Genomic DNA, 17,330 nt, shown 5'->3' with positions numbered 1-17,330 from the left:
TTCCCCACTGCCTTTTTCTGTTTATTGTATTTGTGTCAGTTTTATGTAATCTGTCATGGGTGCTTATATCTTCTACATCAATTAGAAATCCTACCTCTCAATTGAGTTAAGCACTTCCTAGCAAAGATTTCCTCATTATTTTATTTACAAAAGACATAATGTTTGCAACTTTGCCATTCCAGTGTCCATAAAAATTGTATGACTATTAATATGTAATTCTCTGCTATGTCAGATATAAACATCATGCTTCGTTGCTTTTTAGATAAACACTACTGATTCAAATCAAGTTTTTCTTGGATCCATGTTTTTAAGCATCTTTTACAACAATAAATATTTTCAGTAACACTGAACACTACTGTGATTCTTTAAAATCTTGAAGTGATACAGAAAGCTTCCTAAGCAAATAGAAACTTGCTCAACAGTAAATGGACAATAGATATACTCTTGCTTACTCTCACAGAGATCCCAAGGAAAGACAGAGCAGCATGGGTTTTACTCTAAAACTGAAAATTAGCCTTAGGGCAATAATTCATAGGCTTATCATAATCATGTTTCTAATAGGGATAAAGTAATCTTCCTGGGTAAAAATAAAATCAGGAAGTACTGATCTAATTATTCAGACAATAATTGAATTCAATGGTTTCCATGTATGAAATTATTGTCAAGGTGAATGCATACATTCCTTTAGTTACAATTAAAAGTACTATGTCAAACCAGGATGTTTTACTGTGATTTTTAACCCAGTTTTCACAGTAAAGTACTCGTATGATTGTTAGAGCTCCCTAAAATGAGATAAACTAAATTAAACATCTGGTGTCATCAAGAAGCCGAACACCTGCTTCTTCCTTTCATCTCTTTGCTTTCTGACAAGGTAAATCTCCAGATCACATAAAACTCTGACTCCAGAGTACACTGTGTTTTTCAGTCCTCTCAATAACGTTGCAAATGCAAGTTTGAAGCTGATTCCCAAACTCTGTTTGTTGATTGCAGTAGTACTGTGAGCTCAGATGTCCTCAGCTGCTTACTTTGGCTGCAGGGGCAAAAGGTACGCACTCAAGAAGAAACTTCCTTAACCAGAAAAATGCTAACTGGCCAATGCTTTGGATAAGGAACCTGCCTGGTATTAAAGTAGGATGTACATTGCCTTACGTGGTCCCATATTGCACGTAAATTTCCCTGTGCACTTCTCAACTCCTCCTATGCATTTTTGACATTGAAAAGAGAATAAATAAATAAATGAATATAAGGAGAAGGATTGTGATGAAAGAAGGACAACAATCATAAAATAATGAAAAAATATGTTTGCACTAGTCACAATTTTTGTTTATTGAGGCATAACAACTTTAAACATTGAATCCAAATAAAAATTGTAGGATCAGAAGGAAAAAACCAGTCTGGATAGTATCAGTGATTCTTGTGGAAAACCTAAGGAGGGAAAAGATTCTTTTCAGTCTCCTTTTTTTACTTGCTTGTAATTAAGCTTTGTTTAATTGGTTAAAAAACAAACAAAAAAAAACAAACAAAAAAGAAAAACCAAACCAAACCAAAACAAAACAACTAAATTCTTTGATCCATGAATTGTTGGTAAACCTATGTGTTTAGCAAGAGGTAATAGAGGAAAATAAGGTTATAATACTCACAGAAGAAAACTAGGTTGGCTAGCAATTGTCTTGCTGCTCTCAGAAATGCATTCACTGCAGGTAACTGCCATGCTATTCCAGTACTTGATCAACTAATATATTTGGAGCTGCTGAATCATTCTTCTCAAAACACTGGGACTGTCTGTATGTGCTGACTCTGGAAGTTACATGTGTAAGAACTTAGCATCTAAGCTTTGCTAATGACAGGAAAATTCCATGAAAGAAACCATTGTTCTAATCTGTTCCAAAGATCTAATTTGTCCCTATGCAATTTTGCAAATGTACTCATGGACACTTGCAGTAAATACAGAATTGCATTTACGTATCTGGAAATTCATCAATCTGTGTTTAGAAAATAAGAACTGTTAATTTATTGACACAGTGTCTCTACCAGTCATCAAATGGACATATATTTGATATGAAACTGCAGCCCTTTCTGGATAAACCTTATTATATTTAGACTCTATGAGGATAATAAATCCAAACATACTTTGTATAATAATTTTCATATAATAATTTTCTACATATTGTCATCGTAACATGAGACTATCATAATAAAAACAATTTTAGAAAGACATTTTAATAGGACCATCTGCAGGGATCATAGATTAATACAACTTATTTAGCTAAAAATATTGAAAGCACAGTCATCTAGCATGAAAAGAATGGATTTTATTGCAGCTTTTCTTCCTCATTCTTTCTTCAAAAAATGTTAAATAAAAAAGTTATAAAATTTACTTCCAGTTTTAGTTTTAGTTTAAATGAATCTGGAGTGTAGCTGAAAACTTCTCCTTTTATCTGATTCACCAACATTATGAAAAGTTAATATTTTAACCAAAATTCCAAACAAGATAATTTTACCTGGTTATGGCTTTTTGACCTTCAAAAAAGGTTATACAATAACAGGAAAATGTATAAACCTGCTTTCTTATACCATTATCACCTTACCTCCAATACCAGTTTAAAAATTCCTCTGTATATTTTTAACTTCTTTTTTCCCTCTCTTTTGGGAATTAATCCCATCCACTACATTAGTTAATTTATGCATCAGTTTCCACGTTATCTAAAAGTGCATTTTTTTTTTTTCAACTCCATGCTGGATAGAAGCTATTTACTAAATTAAACTTTAAGATACCAAAAGCTTCTGTGAGCCCTGACTGATTGCTGATTTCACTCTTCCCCTAAATACAGTGTTTGTAATTGTTCCAAAATAACTGTTGTTACCATTTGGAAAGAGCTGAGTAAATGTATGCAGTACCTCTTTTCCACTCAGCAGCCTGACTGCATCTATCTGCAGAGTTCTGCCACTTGCATATCTGCATATTCTGCCTTATGTATGAGAGCAGCACTTTGCAAATCTTTGGACCAGAGTATTTGTAGATACAGCACACCAGTAAACATAATACACTGGTGTGAGACAAAGAGAAACTATGTGCCATACATCAACCAGGGCTGAATGGCTGAATTGTTAAAACTGAAGAATGTTGACATAGGTTCAACTCTGGTGGAAAAAACATAAAGGGAAGGAAGAAACATCAAAAATAGTTTTTCTTTTATATAACTTTCAACACTAATATTTGACGTTAGTTTCCATCTACAAAGCAACTCTAACCTGTGCTTCCTTTTTCTTATCTTAAAATTTGAACTCCTAATGCATTACAAAAAATTAAAAGGTCATTTCTCAGCGAAGGGAGACCGTGTGAATTACTGCTGGAAAAAAAACTTCTGGCCTGGGTCAAAATAAGAAACAACCTCTTGTCAGCATTCAAGCTAAATGCACAAATCCATCCACGGCTTTATAATCCTCACCTGCCCTCTATAGTTGGAAATCAGGTTTCACACTGGATTAGGCTGAGTTGCATGAGGCATGAATTTGCAAGCAGTCCTGAATAACGTTGGAAAGACTGTTTTGCCATTTGAAGAAGAAATAGATTACCCATGAGTCCTTGCTTCTAAATGACCATCTGCTGTTACCTGAAAATACAAATGAACTTTTCATTAAAAAAAAAAAAAGGATAATAAAATTTGGTGGACTTATTTTTGATAGTCCCCTAGCCCCCTAGAATGCTTATTATTTTCTAGAAATAATGAAGAGAGAATGTTTTCAGCATCTAGTAGAAAAAGTCAACTCTGTAATCAATTTCAAATCTGAGACTCATTCACAGGAGCTGTGCTGAGAACAGTTGTAACATTATCCACCTCACCACAAACTTAGTTCTAGAACAGTTTTTCTGGCAGGAGAATCTGTACCCAGCAGGTCATTTATTCTTACTGAGTATAGATAGCCCAGCTTGCTCACAGTGACTTCTAGTACTAGCTTGGACTATTTGGACTTTTGGTTTTTTGTGCTGTTTTGTCCTGCTTTAAGTATCAGTTACCATTCACATATCTAAATGCATCTGCATGCCTTCTCTAGGTCAGTTCTGAGTTTTCATGTGGTTACGACATTTTTCTGCATGTGAGTCACTGCAAGTACAGCATGTACACTGGAGTCAGACTAGAATAGGACAGCTGCAACTGATAGGAGAAGAAGATACCAATTCTCATGACACTAAATGAACCATTATGGGGACCGTTCAGTTAATTACATCAAGATAAACAGTAAACAGCTAACATATGCGAAGATTAAGGCATCAGGCATGCTCATCAATCACTGTTCCATCTCACTGAGAACAGGGTTGCCATAGCTTTTTCTCCAGAATACTTAGTGCTTTCTGGGAGCTGGAGTCTGCCAGGAGGATTTTGCATATGCAGATGCATGCAGCACTTGTGCTGCAGAGCCAGCATTTCTTGGAAGCATCCAACTACTCTCTCTACTTTTGTACAAGCTGAGATGGCAAACTGTCCCGGATCTATGTGATGATACCAGGTATCTGGCAGCCAAGAAGATATTACTGCTCCAACACAGCCACTGTAGGTTTCAATAAATAATTGAAAACTTCAAAGCCTTCCTGGAAAAGAAGTCAAGTCTTGGGAAACTCAGATGCATGACGACACTACTTGGGAAAGGAAGAAATCCTGTGAGTAACACTGCTACACAGAACATTTTCCCTTTGTCAATGCTTGTGGTTATTTCACTGCAACACATGTCACTTTGGATGTGTTGATGCTGTTAAATCAAAGCTGTTATCAAATGCTGAGCCTTTCTTGTTCACCTGAGTAGCCCAGTTTCTTCTGCTCCATGCAATTATTATATAAACTTCTGAAAGTAACCCACTCTAAGGACTGCTTCCGAGGCCACAATGGAGAGCTTGGCTCTCTCTAGCATTTTGAATCCTCAAAGCTCTGAAGTTTCATTATGCTACAGACCATACAGACCACAGAGGTATTTAACCATTTTCTGCAACACATCCTTCTGGCAGCCCGCAACAAAGCTCTTATGTTCTTTCAGACACTTTAAACTTTATTTATGTAATGCCACCACACAGGACCCAGAAGAGATCCAGAGTTCATAGAACCATAGAATCCTTAAAGTTGTAAAGGACTTCTGAGGGCCATCTAGTCCTACTCCCCTGCAATGTACAGGGACACCACAACTAGATAGGTTGCGCAGGGCCTTATGCAGCCTTGCCTTGAAAGTCTCCAGGGATGGGGCATCAACCACAACACTAGGTAACCCATTCCAATGCCTCACCACCCTCACTGTAAAATATTTTTTCTTATACCCAACCTAAATCTATCCTCTCTAAGCTTAAAGCTATTTCCTCTTCTTCCATCAATACAGACCCTGCTAAGGAGTCTGTTCACTTCTTTCCTGTTGCTCCCCTTCAGATACTGAAAGGCTGCTACCAGATCACCTGAGAACCCTCTCTTCTCCAGCCTGAACAGTCCCACTTCTCTCAGCCCGTCTTTGTAGGAGAGGTGTTCCATTCCATGGAAGACTTTTATGACCCTCCTCTGGATGTGCTCCATCAGGTCTATGTTTCTCCTATGCTGTGGACTCAACATACTCCAGGTGAGACTTCACCACCATAGAGTAGAGGGGATGTTATTCTGTAGGTATACAGCTACTAGCTGCAGAAACCACACAGATACTAGTTGCAGCACTTGGTCTCAGGATTACAGAGTACTGCCTGATACCTTTTATATAGCAGATATCTATTTATCTATCTATCTATCTATCTATCTATCTATCTATCTATCTATCTATCTATGTATTTGCAGATACGTATACTTTCCTACATTTAGTATTTACTTTTCATGGAGTCACAAAATAATTGAAATTGGAAGATGACTTTGAAGGTCATCTGGTCCAACTCCCCTGCTCCAACTCCCCTGCTCAAGCAAGGATATCTAGAGCAAGTTGCTTAGGAAAATATACATATTAGTAAACTACTCTGAGTAAAATTCGTCTCCATCTCAGAGATAAAACATTGCACAAGATTTCTCTGTATGGCTAAGCTCTTTTCTTGATCCAAACAGATGGACTTTACCATTCTGGAAATGTCCTAGGTCCAACTGATCCCTCAAGCAGTATGTCAACATCATCAGGAAAGGCTGGCAGCAGCCAGTGCTGTTCCAGGCAGCATTTTAAAGGCAAGAATAATAGCACTCTTGTGCTTGTGTTCTGACCCTGCTGATCTTGCCATGTAGCCTGCAAGGGCATTGAGCAAGTCAGGGCAGGTGTTCTGCTAGGGAGAAGTCAGGAAATCCTGCATGCTCGGTCTTCTTCAAAGCCAGATGGTAGCTTCTGCTCTGTCCGCAGGCAGATGTGGGTGTGTAAATTGATTAAGCTCAAAAATTTCATTGAGTCTTTATCTCTGCCAGTGATGGGGTGTGTGGGATGCACTTAAATGTTCTTGCCAGAGCAAATTACGGTTCTAACTCAGTCACTCACTGTCAACACAAGCTATTTGGAGACTTTACAATTGGAAAACCATCTGGAATGTGTTGATTTGTACTCACTTGTTTTTAAATTTTACTTTGAATGGCTTATAAATAATGTAATCCAGGCAGTGGAATGTTGCACAGAATTCACAATGTGATTGCATCCATCTAATTTTGAGCCTGCGGTAGTCTCTGAAAGTTAGCTAGAAGATAAATATAATCTGCTAATTTATCATTTAATACTCTGTGCAAGTTCTGAAAACTGAAAAATCATTTTAAGTCACATTAACAAAATGTAACACAAGAAAGGCAAGAATATAGCAAAGTCAATATCCTGTTTTAATTTTTGCAACCATCTCAACATAGTTTAAAGACATTTGAACTGTCATACAACAAACAATTTTAAAATTTGAGACATAAAAATACAAAGACATAGGGCAGAGAGGGGCCATGGGAAAACATACAGGATGTATTTTGTGGTATTTTGCAAGAAAATCACAGCCATTTCATAAATCAACTAACCATCCTATGTAACCGATAAAAATCTTCACCTGAACTATCTTTGCCTTTGACAGAGAAATACAAAATGTCTCTTTAGTAATGTACCATATATCATTACTAATTGTAACAACCATGTGAACTTTCAATCTCTAGCAGTTATAAATATTACTATTATTATGATTTACTTAGATCATTTGACTTTGAGCCATCCAGCTGACAGCTATTTCCGTATGATACAAAACATAATCATTTCCAGTATTTCATTTGCAATTGCTGCTTTATTTATTCTTCCCTGGATTTTTTCACAGAACAATTGCTATAAGTTTATGCCATTGTATCTTAGAATAAAATTTGCCTTGACCCTGCTATAATTCTAGAAATAAGTATATCTCAAATGGATATTAGTGGATTTATATATTTTGCATTTTCTCATTTTACAGAGGAATAAGTATAGATGGTGTTTCCCCAGATAATATTAAATAATCATTCAAGTTATGGGTTCATAATTATAAATTTAGAAAACATACTGGTTACAATCATTATTCATGCAGAATAATTTTTAGAAATACTGCTTGTGTCTATATGACTTTTTTTTTTAATGATGTAGGGTTCAATTCTCCTTTGGATTGCCTTTTAGGGTAATATTTTTCAGTAAAATGCCTTCAACTAATACACAGTTTTGTCTTTCCCTCCATTTTCTTCCCTTGTTCAGTCACATTAATTAACGAGTTTTCTTGGACATAATCTGAACCAAATATTCTCTAGTTCACAATCACACATTTCTTGGAATTTTATTTGGGAAAAAAAAAAAAAAAAAAGAGTGTGAGATCAATACTCTTCAGCAGATTTGATCCATTCCTAAATTGTAGTGGAAACACAAATTCTTCACTTTAGGCAACAAAGGCCAATAAAAAAAATATACTCCTCCCCTCCCTAATAATATTCTTCTCAAATGGGTAATCAGAGACTTGTCTTTAAAAGGTCGCATAATATGTAAAATATAGAAACAATTACTGACAAACCTTATTCTTTTTCTGCAATTTTGCTGAGGACAGGGCCAGGGAGAGGAGTCATGGGGAGGGATGAATTAATCACTATTTAGCACAAGAGAAACTTAGGAACTCAGATCCACACATTCCATGCCTGATGACAGCATTATTAATTATGTCACAGATAAATAAAGTAGATTATCTTTCATAGAGTGTTCATTTTAGGGAGAACTAAATAATGTTTCACTTCTTTTTGTGCAGGATGTATCCGATTTTGTTAATTTCAGTACTTATTTGTGTTTTACTTTGTGCACAACTCAACAGTTATTTCATTCATGCCCCACCCTCACTGGGTTCCTCAGTATTAATCTATCTCTGATCTTTTAATGTATTTGTACTCTAATATTAGCATTGCAACATATAATTGTTAGACATTATATGTGCAACATATATTGTTAGGTGTCTTACATATAATTGTAAGACCTTAATCTTACTCCTCTCTTAGTTTTATTGAAGGTTTATTCAGCTACTATAGCAGTGCAAAAGGCAACTCCTCTTTGGGGGAGTCAGACAGGTAGTTATGACAGGCAAGTAAACCAGAGTAGACTTGTTTACTCAATGATACGGTGTTTCCTAGCATGAAAGCTGGTCAAAATTGTGCGTTTGCCCAAAGAAGATCTACACACGCTGTTAATATTTGCAGAGTGCAACTCATTTTTAAAAAAGAAAAGCTGTGCATGCCCTCTGCTCCTGTTCCAAACTGCAGATTGTACAACAGCAGAGGCTGGAGGAAAACACCAGCATCTAGAAGACAACGATGATAACATATCCTGGGCTGATTGACTATAAGTAGAGAGCTCCATACTTTCACTGTTCAAAGTAAAAGTTTTCACACACACATCACTTTTTATGACTTTGAAATTCTCCTTCAAAGTTTTACTTACTTAACTTGCCTGTTGCTACTTGAATTAGGTCTCATCCTAAGAATTAACAAAATCACTAATTATTAAAAGAGTATCTTCTTAAGCAATCTCATCAATTGCCACACAGACCAAGTGACTTTTCCCCTACCATTTTCTCTAGGCTTAGTCTATTTTTAAAAAAGAAAAAGTGTTTTTTGTTTGTTTGTTTGTTTGTTTTTTAATTGTTCCACTGCTGAACTACTCTGTTGTAATTAGGGAATATTTCTCCAGTGTATTTGAGCTAAAGACAGCACATTCCAGTCCCTCTTTTTGGCCTCTTGAAAAAAACATCTAGCTGATAACAAAACTCCACTGAAATACATTAAGAAACTAAAGAATGTGCTAAAAGACATACAGCATGCAGACAAATATAATGCCATCAACCAGTCCTTATACATAGAAGGATACAGTGTTCTACTCTAAGCCACTTGGGGCATAAACACTATATAGCTGCTATTTTATTAACCCTTATCTACATTATGCATATCTATCTTTATATTTTTAGAAGAAAACATTAACGTCTTTTTCAGCTTCACCATTGTTTCTGGATAATACAGATGGTAGTAGAAGACTATGTGCAGCCCTGCTGCCAGATGAGTCACTCAAAGAGCATCTGTGGAGGAGGTAAGAGAGAAGCACTTGGCATCTTCCCAGGGTGAGAAGAGCTCCAGCTAACCTGTGTCTACATGTGTTGCTGCCACAGGGGATAACACCCCAGTGGTGCCACACAAGTATAATTATCCTATGGCTTTCTAGAGGCCAGCAATAGCATTTGTGGAAGATCTCACCTATCAGTGAATCATTAACTATCCAGTGTCCAGATTTACTACCATTTGTTACAAATGAGGAGAAGGAAACAGAAAAAAAATCAATAAGATGTTTTCTACATCTATGACAAAACAAAAAAAAAAATTAAAACAAAAGGGAATTGCAGCAAATTCTGGGATATGGAACTGAATTATATCTCCTACATTTGAATAAGAAATGATATAGTCACCTTACACTGCTCTGTAATAAAAAAATTCCTAAAGAAATAAAAATATTTCCTCAAGAACAGATGTAATGCCCTCTCCTGATTTTGGATCTGTAAAAATGAGAATAGTAGACTGTTCTGTGTACACCACTCTTTCCCTGTATGTAAGTTCATCCTCTGTTGCCTCATTCTCATCTCTTCTTTGGAGATATTCAAGATTTGCTTGGATGCCTACCTGTGCAGCCTGTTGTAGGGAGCCTGCTTTGCAGGGGGGTTGGACTCCAGGATCTCTGAGGTCCCTTCTAGACCCCACAGTTCTGTGATTCTGTGATTTTGTGATTCTGTGATTCTTGATCCTTTATCAAACCATTGGGAAAGAGCTGAAGGTGTGTGGTATGAAATACAGACCTGTAGTCAATTCTATTATAATTAAGGTTTTTGTGTAGTTCTGGTATCTCAGGTATAATTGTGACCTTTCTCTGAGCTGCTCTCTTGCTGTAAATCCACCGCTAGGACAAAGCCAGGTAAAAATGTTATCATGGCTTTTTTTTTGTTGCTTTTGTTTTTGTTTTTGTTTGTTTGTTTGTTTGTTTTCAAATTTGAAGACTTTTCTCAAATTCTTCCCTTGTGATTTTTCCTTCTGGATATTACAGAGTTAAAGCATATTCTTGACTCTGTTTTGAAAAGTCTGAGGCTAGAACTCATTGCAAACCCAAATAAGATTGAATTAATATTCTACAAATTGAGTCTCTCAGGGGAAAAAATGACCACATGAGTACGTAAGAGTACAGGGAGTAGGGAAAGAGATACAAGAAGTAAAATGGAAGAAGCAGAGATCACAGAGATGATGCCTCATCTGTGTATGGGATGCACTCATGGCAACTATGAGAGTTCCTCGTAAATATTTCTGGCATTGTCATGTACACTGATACGATTAAACATATTTATTTAACTATTTTTTCTGTGTGCCCAACACTATCTAGGTTCTCAGTAGAGCACATCGTTTTGGGCACTGTGCCATTCTGACCTTGTGACATTGCTTCTAAATGAAAATGGGCTCATTTTCAATTATATCGCACACTGAGAACCTGAAACATCAATCTGTCTGAATAGGTGACAAACACATAGATAAAAATGCTATTATATATAACTTAATTACACATTTCTATTTGTTTTTCTTTTGTACCAAAGGGGGTGGCTGTTTCTGAGTAGTTGAAATTGCCTGAATGCTAAGCATGGTGATTTTGCACTTTCTAATTTGACTACTTTCTACATAATTAGGTGCAATTAACATGCATGTGTTGACTAAGAATCCCACAAACATAATAATCCAGTTTCAAAAAAAAAAAAAAAAAAAAAAAAAATCCAAAATAAATTTATTGTTTGTTTTTTCCCCAGTTCCCTTGTCCCCTGCTCCCATTACTTTCTTGTTAATTTTAGGGCATGCTCAGCAGCAGCAGATGGTGGTGGAATTGAGCACTGTAGAGGAACATTTCAGTCAACAAAAAGAACAGGAAAAATGCTGTTCAGCACACCACTGAGAGGACATTCAGTATCTCCCATTGAATGACAATTTTAGAAACCTGGTCCTTGTCTTTTTGTATTTGAAACTCAGAAGACCTTTCTGTGTGGTTAGGCAGCATTGTTCTGTTAACAAACTGACTTGCAATGAGCAGCCTCAGCTGCTCCATGAGCCAATTCAGCTGAAAAATGGCAAACATTTGGTTGAGGAAGACAAAACTATGGAAATGTTGTTTGCTAAGCCAGTTTACAAATCCTGCCAAGGTGATACGTTTAAGCTACTTTACCTCTTTTTTCTCATTTGGTTATTTGTCAGTTAAATTGTCACAGATGCAGACTCTCAGGGGCACTGAAATTCAAGAACTCAGATACAAAAATTGTTAAGTGAGACATTATAATGCAATTCTAAATTGCACACTGATCTGGCTTCAGCTCCTAATTTGAGTATCTCAGAGAATAAAATCGTTTTAAAAATTCCATTTATAAAGTATTATGAAATGTGTATCTTTTTTTAGTGCCTTGATACTATTTAAAAGAAAATGAGAATTATCTCTTCTAATTTGCTTTTGGAGGCACTCAGACTTCTGTGTATTCTTAAAGCAACCACCTTTACAGATGTTTTTCAATATGAATCATTCTTCAATTTGAAAACAAGAAGTACTTTTAAAATGTAGTTTCTGCTAGCTGTCCACTACCAGATTATTTGATGATTTTTTGTTGTTTCTGATGATGTTTGTTGTTTTTGAGCAGAAACGTGAAGATTAATACTGTGTCTTCTTCACACCAAATGATGGAGAAAATGTAGCTTCACCAGCATCTCTGCTATCAAAATTGATGTGACCTGTTTGAGAGACAAAGAGCAAGTCAGATCAACATGACTACTGCTAAGCGAACCTTGCAGTGTGGCTTGAAATCAGTTTCTGTGTTTGGTAGTCTCAATTTTTCATCGTTTGGTAAGGCCTAAGGAGACGGTGCTAAGCTCAGGAGATGGTACCAAGTACTCAATTTCTGAAACTCCATTTAGTTCCATCTAGGTCTCTAAGTTCTATGCTCTGCTTGTTAACAAGTATGTGGAATAAATACCCAAGTTATTTATTGCAGAACATTGTTGCTAGATGTAAGCATACCAAGGCAAACATGCACCTTATGCCATCCTTTAGCAGTTAACAGACGACTGTGGCCTTGCATTATCCAAGGCTACTGTCACTTAAGGATTAGGGATGTTGAGCTTCTCTCCTGTCAAACTTGTGCTTGGGCAGAGTTTCTGGAGGACAGGACTGGTGATTTTCTAGCTTGACATATTTACACTGGCAATAAAATATCTTACCACACAGAACAGAGCAAGGAATCATACATAAAATTCAGCAAAGCTCCATTTGAGTTTAATAGGGCTTAATTTCTGGTTCTGGCTTTATCACATATATTGGAAATGATTTATAGGAGGAATTATTTTGGTAGCAAAATAATGAACATAAAAATTTCATTCTCCATCTCAAAAGTATCTGCATCTCCATAGTAGCGCTATAAAAGAATGATGAGAAATAGGGCTCAGTTATGCAAGTGATAAATTCAGTCAGAGATTTAAGAAGTGTGTCTGCTGACTAAGGTTTTAAATCATGTTAAAAACTGTGTACATAACATTGCCAAAAATTAGACCATCTCATAAGCCCTACTTTGACATTTTTCACTCAATATAATAATCTTATCTTTAGACTCCAGTTATCAGTTAGAGATATTCTACACAAATGGATACAATTTAGAGAAGTAAACACAATGACTGTATGCTGGAAAAATACCTACACTGAGCTGGATACTTAGTATTTTAAGAAAGCAAATAGTTGTATTTTGAAGATAAATGTTACTTATTTTAGATATAAAACCATACTAATAGCACTAACTGTACTTGAAATAAAAACATTCTGACAACAATATTTTATATACAGACATTTTGCTACAGAAAAGTATGAATTCTCAAGAATATTATGCTTGTTCTTTACCTTACTCAGGTTTGTTTAATAAAGGTAATTAAGAAATAAATGAGAAAGACTGACGTAAATTTGTAATACAAATATTCTGTCTTTACATAATCAAAGCAATTAGATGTGTTCTAAGATCAGAATCTTAGAACTGATGATTGGCAAAACTTGGGCTATGTATAGGTATATGGTGCCAAAACTTGACCTAGGTCTCACACAAAACACCAACATCTATTGTGTAAATGTAACATGAACCAAAATATCCAGTCTGTCTAATGATAAATGCTGCAGTTTAAAAAACCAGATCCAAATTATTCAGGCCATTTTCTGCTTGAGTCACAGTACTTTTAATATGCTAATAAAGTTGATTCAGTGACAGAATGTAGTTAATTTGTTATATTTCTTCTACTACTGATGTCTGTGTTCCTTCTTCTTCCATGGCATAGTCAGCAGGGAATTCAAGGTAAATACTCATTATCCACAGCAAAGTGCCAATACAAACTGAGAAAATAATTAGTGTCAGGCAGAACTCAGACAATCTTCAGAACCTGAATATTCACAGAACAGCCGATAGCTTAATATGAATTATTTCAGGATTAACGGAGATGCTTATTCCAAAAGAAATAAAGCACACAACATGAAATGAGGCTGTCAGTCCCTGCAGAGAAACAATACCTGCTCCTGACTACTAGTGTAAGAAACAGGAGAATTATGTTTATTTAAGTCATTATGATGAGACTGAATTGTGGTTAAACTTACAAATAATACTGCAATAGTTTAATGAGATTCTGTTCATCAGACTGGCTCGTACAATCAGGAATAATGTATTTCTTCCTGAATATTCATAGATGAATATAAAAACAACGAAAAGCCTGGAATGGAAAGCAACAAGCTTGGTTCAGCTGCATGAAGCACTGAAATGAATCCATGATCGTTCAGTTCCACTCTCACTTTCCTGAAGCTCAACACTTTTTCACTGAGGTATCTGTAAAGTTCTTGATTGTAGTAGTAACCACACAGTCACATAAACAACTGAAACAGCATATATCTTGCTCTGAAAACATAAATTCTTGTATGTTCCTTAACAGCTTATGAAAGATTGTCAAGATTTAAATGGCTATGTTAAGAGAAGCAAATGATTGTTTTAATAGCCTATCATATATGCCAAAATATATCTGTTCGGCAGTCTTAAACATTTTTGTTTAGTTATTTCCTTCCCTGAGCCATTAGATCATTATTTCTGGCCCTGTTTCCTGCAAAATTAATTCTTCTGGTAATTTCCAAAATATTTCCATAAAGATGAAGTATTTTAAAGATACATCTTTCTGATTCCTTCTCATGGCGAAGATGTATACTTCTACTGTGATTTCTGCCAAGGTTCCTGGAATGCAGATGGTGGCTCCAGTAATTTTCCTCAGTAGTGTCCAATTCTTTTTATTTGACCATGGATATTATAACATAATTGTTCCAATTAATAAACAGATTTGACCTTCACTTAATACATGACTTCCTTGAATTCAAAGGAGTGGTATATTTTCACAATCTGTGCATCTTTACATGATGATATAATTTTCACAGTTTAAAAGGAGTCTTCGTGTTTAGTTACCAAGTAATACAAGGTAATTTTCATGTTGGATGATCATTGTGAGAGAAATGCAAGCATTTCTTAACTCATACATCTCCACAAAATCTTGCATTCTTGCTAAAAGGGATATATTCTAAATAACAATTTAAAACACAAAAACAAAAACTTACAGGAAACTTATTTATATAGTGCAGAACACAATATAGATTCTTTGACACTATTTTACAGGGTCAGAGCGTAGAATCACAGAATCATAGAGTGGCTTGGGTTGGATGGGACTTCAAATGTCATTCAGTTCCAACCCCCTTGATGTGTGCAGGGTTGCCAATCACTAAATCAGGCACTAGGTGAGGCTGCCCAGGGCCCCATCTAACATGGCTTTGAATGCCTCCAGGGATGGAGCATTCACAGCCTCTCTGGACAGCCTGTTCTATCACCTCATCACTTTCTAAGTGATAAATTTCCCTCCGGACATCTAATCTAAACCTCCTCACCTTTAAGCTTAAAACCTTTTCCCATTACTCCCTAGCAATGACAACATGCAACAAATTTATTTGAACTGGGAAATTGACAGATGATTATCTAGACAGAAAGCACGCTACATCCCCAGAATAAGACAAAATATACTAAAACTAATGAAAATTCTGGCTCTTGCATCTGCTTTGTACTGAGATTATACAAGCAGGGCACATCAGAGCCCATGGATAAGGACAGCTGCACATTTGCTTTACAAACACACAGCTACACGGACACAAGCTTGCAATGCAAGGTGATCAAGCCCAATGGGAAGGGGTTGCTGTCTGCAATCTGGTTTGGTTAAGAGATCAAATCAAAGTATGAATAGTGGTAGCAACTAATGGAAGTTGAAAATGTACATTATTTGTAAATACGCTCAATTTTTAGTCCTAATGTTCTTGCTTTATCTGCTGTTATGTTTGAACACATAAGCTGACATTATCTCTTCCCAGTCCCTCATATAGCAACCTTAAGCTTTGATTTATTTACTCTACTGTCTCATATCTTCAGTTTTCCAATATTCAGATAACTTCACTTTCATGTGTATTTTAAAACCAACCTCTGCATCGAAATCTGTCTCTGATCAGGCTTTATCTTTTGTTCTAGGAGACTGAAGATATAGATTGAGAACTAAAAAGGAGAAGGGCCTCGATGTATTAGTCAGCCTCAAGATTAGCAGAAGCTATTCCTATACAGTAGTTGGAAAAAGGACAGCTGTGATGTGGTCTGCCTCAGGAAAGACCCAGTAAAAACAGGGAGCCAGTATGGCTTTGAACAAGGCACTAATGAGGCTGCATATATCAGATAGCTTTAGTTGTCCTATTTAGAGAAGGATGTAGTGAACCTAGACTAGATGGACAAGTGAGCAGATAAGATCAGTCCTCTCACATATGACATAATGAAACATCACACAATGAGTTCTTGGTTTTCCTGGCACGTCCACACTCCTTCAGGTACTTGTAAAAATTAGAGTTACAAACCTGATGAAGTTAACCATGTTTCTCAGCAAGCTGCTTACTTCAGACTTGTGCCACCATAGTATTCATACCATTTTCACAAATCAGTCCAAGTTTGGAGATGTCTGTTCTTTGCTATGTTTGTGAAGCCTTGTTTTATCTACTTAGCATGATTCACTCAGTGGGCTGATATAATTGCACTCAATTATAAAGTCAGAGTAAGGTAACATTTAGGAATAAAAAATCTATTTAAGCTTCAAAATGTGGTTAATGGAGACTTACTGCATATCTACTATTGAGCAACATACAAGGTGAAAAGACATACAAGAGCTGATAGGGCAAGACATTCAAGAGAACAGGGAGAACTGGGGAGTTTGGAATCATACAATTATGGATGGAGAAAAGTAATGAAAAGTTCCTGCAGAGATCATCAGATTCTGTTCATAACACTCTGGCTGCATATCTGTCTAATACATTCTTACAAAAACTCAATCACAGAATCTCTGTACTCTCAATTAAAAGTTTTCCACTTCTTTGCTCTGTTTTTCAAAAACTTTTTCCAGTGCACAGTCTGAAAATCCTTTGACATGCTAGACTTACCACAACTAACCATATTCCCTATGCCAGTCTTTTACATATTTCCGTACACTCCCATTTTCTCTCAGTCCTATCTTCCCTACTTTACGAAATTCTGCTTCCATTTTTACCTAATATACCAGATCTTTGTAATTCAAATGAAGTAGGAATGATCTCCTTGTGAGTCTGCAGTTTGTTCACAAATATTTTTGAAGAGCAAACCTCGAATAGAAATGCAGCATGTTTGCAGATGTTATGAAATGATCCCCCTATACTCACTAGCCTTGAGATGAAAACAAATCTTTTGG

At 36.1% G+C, this 17,330-nt stretch overlaps 1 protein-coding gene and 1 long non-coding RNA gene across 2 annotated transcripts in view; one reads left to right on the top strand and one right to left on the bottom strand.

Moving 5' to 3' along the window:
- The window catches only part of GHR (growth hormone receptor), a 996,322-nt gene that overhangs the window by 967,224 nt on the left and 11,768 nt on the right, over positions 1 to 17,330 (bottom strand). The gene's annotated exons all lie outside the window — the stretch shown is intronic.
- Positions 4,334 to 13,717, top strand: LOC125686672 (uncharacterized). The gene is made up of 4 exons (XR_007373865.1): positions 4,334 to 4,660; positions 5,412 to 5,595; positions 9,450 to 9,543; positions 12,164 to 13,717. It is a non-coding gene; the product is annotated as an uncharacterized LOC125686672 (long non-coding RNA).

The sequence above is a fragment of the Lagopus muta genome, chromosome Z (assembly GCF_023343835.1).
Source record: "Lagopus muta isolate bLagMut1 chromosome Z, bLagMut1 primary, whole genome shotgun sequence".
NCBI lineage: Eukaryota > Metazoa > Chordata > Aves > Galliformes > Phasianidae > Lagopus > Lagopus muta.
Note: the sequence above shows the minus strand (reverse complement) of the source record. Positions and strands in the feature narration are given on the sequence as shown.